Source organism: Limulus polyphemus, unplaced genomic scaffold, assembly GCF_000517525.1.
Source record: "Limulus polyphemus unplaced genomic scaffold, Limulus_polyphemus-2.1.2 Scaffold2709, whole genome shotgun sequence".
NCBI classification, from domain to species: domain Eukaryota; kingdom Metazoa; phylum Arthropoda; class Merostomata; order Xiphosura; family Limulidae; genus Limulus; species Limulus polyphemus.
The window spans coordinates 150344-157842 of NW_013668319.1; the positions used below are offsets into that span (position 1 = coordinate 150344).

General features: G+C 34.2%; 1 long non-coding RNA gene across 1 annotated transcript; it reads right to left on the bottom strand.

Moving 5' to 3' along the window:
* Positions 1–328: 328 nt before the first annotated feature.
* On the bottom strand, positions 329–5438 carry LOC106467697. The gene is made up of 3 exons (XR_001291353.2): positions 5020–5438; positions 2921–2922; positions 329–340 (listed from the first exon to the last, which is right to left on the bottom strand). It is a non-coding gene; the product is annotated as an uncharacterized LOC106467697 (long non-coding RNA).
* Between the last annotated feature and the right edge of the window lie 2061 nt (positions 5439–7499).

A 7499-nucleotide genomic window follows, 5' to 3' on the forward strand; every position in this document is an offset into this window, starting at 1 on the left:
AAACAAATGTTTAAACAACTCTAATTATTCAATAATGTTACGACAGTTAGTATGAAGTGTTTATTACCATTACTGTTGTGACTGCAGGACTTTCGTAGACAACTACAGCCATGACACTACCAAATCAGATTCCAGAATTTGGCTGGCCAATTCAACCACATCGCCGATTGAAAAATCAATGGACTATGATAGAAAAATACCACGGGAAGCATACCAGACTCAGTTCGAAATCATTTCTAGTACAGGTGGAATGGTAAACAAAAAGCCATCTATTTTGCTGCCAATTTAAAACGATCAGCTTTGACTACATTAAGTAACCACTTAATGAAAGTTGTGACAACTATCAAGCATTAGTAACTGCCTTATCCACTAGGTTTGAAGTAACATACCAGAAGGAAATACCCAGCGTAAAGTTTCACATCGACAAAAGAAGAGACCTTAACCAAACTTGCAGAAGATGTGGAAATGCTTGCTGAATTATCCTACATGACACTCGTCATGAAATGATGGATTTGTTGGCACGTGACCAATTTATAGATGCTATAACAAACAAGTAAATAAGAATTAGACTGAAGAAACTTAGGTGTACATCTTTAATGGAAGCTTTGCAGTTGGCGATGGAACTAGAATTCATCAAAATCGCAGATAAACCACTAAAGGCACCATATAAAAGTTATGAGAATATCAGATCCTATATTATTGAAACATCAAATTCCCCTAACAGTAGTCTAAAATAACTGAAAGAGTTAATCACAGCTAGTCAAACAGAATAGAGGAAATAAACCATGCAAAAATAGGCATTTCAAATGTAACTTGACATATTGCAAGGAACTGTAGATTAAAGCCAATATAGGATTAGGATACAAGAAATCTGGTACTGTTATAATTCTTGTAAACATGTCCATTACAGCTGAGACTGTAAGGAATAAATTGATTGACACTGATTCTACACAACTACAATTGTTTGATCTGCTTTGTTAATGAAAGGTGGGACCTTGCTTCCAGAGATGAAGAGTGGTTGACATTAAGCTGGAAGTTACCCTTGATGTAGAAAGATTCTCTACACTTCATGATGTGTGTGTGGGTAATTGACATTGAGGAAGAGTGTGTATTGAGAACTGATTTCAAGCAGAGACATGGATGCAAGGTTAGGCCAGTTGCACAGTCTTTGGTCAGGAAATCCGTATGTACTATATGGCAGTTACTACACTGGAGGATGAACTTTCAGTGGAAATGGGGACAGTGGTTGCTGTAACACCAATAAGTGAAATACTTGGACCAGGAGTAATTAGCAATAATTCTTCATCTAGTGACTGGGACGTTGTGGAATCAAATACTCCAGCATGTCTTGAGGAATTGGTGGTTGGAAGAGATTTCATGGATGTGAAAAGTAGAGATGTCATAGATTACTTGACCTGGGAAATACTTGAATTAGTGTGTGATAAAATGAAAGGTATCTATGTGAATGCTAATAAAACTAGATGTCATCAAGGTGACATGGTATGACTTAGCAATTGTTGATGCAAGAGAGGACAAACTCCAAAATTAAGTAGGTGTTTCTAAAGGCCATATATCCTACTGAAAATAAACAATGTGGTTTATGTAACTCGGAAGGATAGGTGATCGAAGACAAAGGTCACCCACTGTGATTGTATATGAAAGTATGTTAATGAGTGAACAACCAACTGGGTAACTCCAGAGAAAAATGTTCCAGTAGAAACTCATCCTGCTGAGAAAACCTTAAGAGGATCATCAAGGATGGAGACACAAGTAGATTCATTTGATGGAAGAACCCTCAGCAACAACATGGCTAATGATGACAAGAGACAAGAGGTCATCCTATTTATATACCATGGACCTTGAAAGAGAGAACCACCAAAAAACACGTGGTAAATGGACAGTTTATAATGTTCAAGGGACTTCCAGGAAGGAGACAGTGTTGTAATCTACATAGTTAATGCTGTAATGTGTTTGTTAGTTAGAGAGTGTATGACATTAAGATCAAATAATATTTGTTTATTTATATATGTCTAACAAGGTTTATTGAAGCATCAAAAAGAAATAGTTGTTTCTATTCAATAGAATTAATTATTTGTTTTTTGTTTAAATCTGAATACAAGAGGCCTAAACAGTTAATGGAAATACTCAAAATATCTGTATTTGAATGGCAGGTGTTTATTGTTTATGTACACCTGTACTTTCATATGTTAAAGCAATGAAACCTAAAAATTCAAATGTAATATGTATTTAAATCCTGCATATAACATGCTTACTGCACTTAACTAATTGACTTAGTTTTATATTTAAAAAAAGTTATGTAAAATATGAGAAACAGCAATTGTAGAATTTTGTAAAAAATAAACTTAAAAAATTGATGTATGCAATTAACAAATGTTAATGCACTAACTTTTCTTCTACTCACCAAAAACAACCAAACAGGGATTATATGGCAGCTTCATAATTTTTGTTCCTATTATGATTTCCTGATTAAAAATTAAATGTCAAGTTTGTTAATGTCATAAAAAAACTGGTTTTATATCACATAAGTGTTCATGTTTACCTAAAAAGTTATTCTTTTATTTGATTTATGTATTTTTACATTATATACACACACATTAAACTTGTGTGCACAGGTTGGGGGTCAAAGTGTGCATATCATGACAATTTACAAAGGGCCATTCAATGTGGTATTATGTCTTTGAGGTCAGTTATCAACTATTAATTTTTTCCTACATTGTTGATTTAGTGACAGCTTGTGGTAGAGTACAGTAAATCCCAAATGCAATGTACAGGGGTACTGGAAAAAAAACTGTAGATATGCATTTCAGAGGTTCTAGAAGTTATGTATATGTAATACACAAATTATACAATGGACAAAAGTGTTTTTATTCTTCACATGAACATCACCTTGCACTCTGACTTCTCAAAGTCTGAGTCAGACTGACACCATCAATATACAAACATATCTTGAGTGCAAATATGTTTGTAAAACATCAGATTTTTTGTGCACAATAGACTTGTATATTTCACTGGAAGCTTGCCAAGCTTGATGTAAATAAACTGAGTGAATTCAGAATTATAGTAAACATTCTTTCTCCCATAGGTCCAATGGATTGATCTCATACACATTCAGTGAAAGCATAACATAATGTTTTGGGACAACATGGGACCTATTCGTCCATCTTGGCTGTTCCATCCTCTAAACTAATTAAAGCAATTTTTTAAAAAAATCTTAAAGCCAGCTCTTATCATTTATATACTTGTCAAGCTTTTTCTTAAACTCACTTAAATTTACTGCCTCTACAACATCTGAATGGAACCCATTCCAAAGACCAACTACCCTGTTAGAAAAATGAAACTGTCTTAGCTGAAAATGACTCCTACCTTGTCAAAATTTATATTTGTGTCCCCTAGTCCTACCATTCTCACTGTTAAATATGAAAAAAAAAATGATGCATGAACACTATCAATCCCTTATACAATCTTAAACACCTCAATTAGACCCCCCCAACTCTTCTTTTTTCAAGAGAAAACAATTGGAGAGATTTAAGCCTCTTCCTCATATGACAACCTCTCCATTCTAGTAACCCTTCTTAGAACTCTTTCCAACAATTCAATGTCTTTCCCTAAGTAAGGAGCCCAAGACTGAACACAATATTCCAAATGTGGCCTAACCAGTGACCTGTACAATGAAAGTAAAACTGCTTGGATAGCTTTAGGAACTGATCGACTATTACAACAAGATCCTTTTCCTTGATAACACTATTAAGATTATTCTCATCCAAATTGTACTTATAATTCAAATTATGATAATCCACATGCATTTATTGTAATTAAAACCCATCTGCCATATATTTGTCCAACTCACTAAACCATCTAATTCCTTTTGTAAATCAGCAGCATCCTCTTCACAGCTAGCAGCACCCAAGACCTTAATATTATCTGCAAATTTAAGTAATTTATTGACTATCCTTCATCTATGTCATTGATGTAAATCAAAAAGACAAAGGTCCTAAGACTGAGCCCTGAGGTACCCCACTTGTGACATTAATCCAGTTTGACTAAACTCCATTTGTAACAACCCTCTGCTTTCTTCCATCCAGCCACTCTTCTATCCAATTTGCTAACTTATCCGTCACACCTATAGATATAATGTTTTTTTATAAGCCTTTTATGTGGCACCTTGTTAAATGATTTCCGACAATCCAGATACACCAAATCTACACCCTTACCCTTATCTACATAAACAGTAACCTTTTCAAAGATTGTTAAAAGATTTGTAAGGCAAGATATTCCCTTAGTGAAACCATGTTGACTATCCAATAAAATTCTAAACTTTGTTAAATGACTTTGCAAAGCACCTTTTAACAGACTTTCCCACAACTGATGTAAGACTACTGGGTTTATAATTACTGGGAAAATGTTTATCACCTCCACTGAAAAAGGAGTTACATTAGCTAATAATGGCTGGAGACGGCTTGAGTGGGTAATGAAGATGACGATGACGAGGAACCCACTTTGAGACTAATAATGGCTGGAGACGGCTTGAGTGGGTAATGAAGAAAAACTTTAATATAAGTTTAACATAACAGCAAATGTACAACGTTTCGACAAGGTTTTGAATTTACCATAACTGTACGTTGTCATTATATACATGGTGATGTCGTATTACTTGAAGAACCAAAGAACCTTTCTAAGATCTAAACCCATGCATTTCATCCTATAGTTATCCAATTTCTGTTAAAATGAAACAAAAGGAAGATCTCTGTTAATTTCTACTAATTTTTTTATTATAAATTGAAATACTGTTTACATATACTCTTTGTAACATTAACTTCCTAATCTGGTGACTGTATCAAGAAACAATGAAACGGAGGGCTGTACCTCACAAACAGTAAGAGCTGGTACGAAACTCGTTACGCCTTGTCGTTCCTCCATATGGAAAACTTAAATTACGACGTAGTTTTCGACTGTTCTTTACTGGCTAAACGTAAATTCAAAAAATATATTTTCGCTTACCTTTTCCAATTCGTTTTCGGTAAAAGTATACAACGCTTCATACAACGGATCTGTTGTACTACAATGAGAAATGAAACATATAAAAATAGAAAAGTATAAAACAATCGCGGAAAGAATGTTTGTCCCAAAGTTCTCGAATGTTGCGTTCTTACTGCAACGTAAGCTTGCAGACGAAAACATTATATCCGGACCTCATCACTCGGAGTATTCGTACGCAAAGCCATTCATTCCACCTATCAGAAAGCTGTGCCTACTGTTTTTGATTTGGTCGTTCTCCGCACTTGAAGCAAACTCTGAATAACTCGCTTTATCTTGATCAATTAATTAAAATAACAGTGATGATAATTTAATAAGATACATTTATTTCAAAAAAACAGTTTCAATGTAACATTCTGAATCGTCAGACATACATATCGAAAACTCTCGTTCCACGTGTAGGTGTATGTTGCTCGAGCTATTTCTACGCATGTACCACGTGGTCTGCGTTCGAGCAGCCGGCATGCGGCACGAGCGTCAGCTGGAGAGGAAGTTCGATTGTAGCTTTTCCACCTTCCTCCTGCGCCGTTTGAGTCCCCAAATAACTTCAACTACATGGCAGTGTTTTGTTTTAGTATTAAAAATACCCTAGTTGTGCGAATCCTAAATGTGTATTACCAGTTCAGGCCCTACAGTGAAAGAAATTTGAAGCTGGGATTTTCTATTGATACATATAATTACAATGTTTACGGCGGATTAGTTTCGAAATAGAACAGTTTTTGAAACTCTAAACTATTTTACCACTGAATAGTTTATGGATTTTTAAAGAAACCAAATAGAAATACTATAATATGTGTTGATACGGCCTAGCCCTCGTTGACAATTTAAAAAAATCATTGCCCGAACTAAAATCCTTTTACATTTAAAGCGTAACGATGTTTTATGTAATTTAGAATTTCAAACTTTATGAACGAAGCATATATTTTTTTAAAAGAGAATTTATTGATAGCTTATACTTTTCGTTTTTCATGATAATTTTAATAATTACATTCGACATTCTATAGTTACTATAATAAGGATATGACATCCAAAATCATTGAACAAAAGAAAGTCTCTGGGTGATTATAGTACCATAATAAGGATATGACATCCAAAATCATTGAACAAAAGAAAGGTCTCTAGGTGATTGTAGTACCATAATAAGGATATGACATCCAAAATCATTGAACAAAAGAAAGTCTCTAGGTGATTATAGATACCATAATAAGGATATGACATCCAAAATCATTGAACAAAAGAAAGTCTCTGGGTGATTATAGTTACCATAATATAGATATGACATCCAAAATCATTGAACAAAAGAAAGTCTCTAGGTCATTATAGATACCAAAATATAGATATGACATCCAAAATCATTAAACAAAGAAAGTCTCTGGGTGATTGTAGTTACCATAATAAGGATATGACATCCAAAATCATTGAACAAAAGAAAGTCTCTAGGTGATTTTAGTAACCATAATATAGATATGACGACCGAAATTATTGAAAACACGAAAGCTTTTTTGAATCATTATAGTGGCCCTAATGGAAAACACACGGTAATGTGTCTTTAGCAAGGCACGTGATAGCTGAAAGCTTTTCATCATACAACGGCCCTTCAAAAGCAATATGTTCAACATGCACTAAAAACCTACATGTGATGTTTATTGCAAAGTAGTACTGAACACAAAGATTTTAGTTAATAAGAGAGGTTGCATTAACATCTAGTTTGTTACAATATATATTCAGCCTACAGCTTTAAACATAATGTATATAAATATCAGTTACATCTGTTGTTGTGGTGTGCCTTTTGGATACTTAGAACATGTCTTGATGTCACCAGGAGGATAACTTGGATAACTGACCAAATATTTTCACACGCTTATTACTACATTAGTAAATATGATATTTTATAGCTTCGCAGGTATAACACTATATATATATATATATACTAGTATAAAACCCCGTCAAAAATGACGGGAAACCAAAACCTGCCAAATTTGAACCCTCCAATATGCATTTGGAATTTTGCCACCTGTAAACAGACATAAGAAAAAATAAAGGACCTTCTAGCTTCGGGAAACTAAAGCCTATCATGAGCAATATCTACTTTACCAAAAGAGTGTAAACATGATACATATTGATGGCTTTGGATAAAAGATGTGATTGCATACACACCTGTTCTTCTGAGGATTGTTTGTTTGTTTGAAGGCGAGATCACAATAAAAATATTAAGTATACCAAGTCTGTTGTGTCTTTTTATAAGGACATATTTATCCTTATAACATTTTGAACACTTGTAACGTTAGACTGATTCAGTGACAATGCAAATACAACTTGATTACGAAGAAAGTATTTTTCTGGTACTTGTAGCTTCAAAACATGCTCTGCCTTTCAGTCATGGGGGCGTTATAATGTGACGGTTAGTCCCACTATTCGTTGGTAAAAGAGTAGCCCAAGAGTTG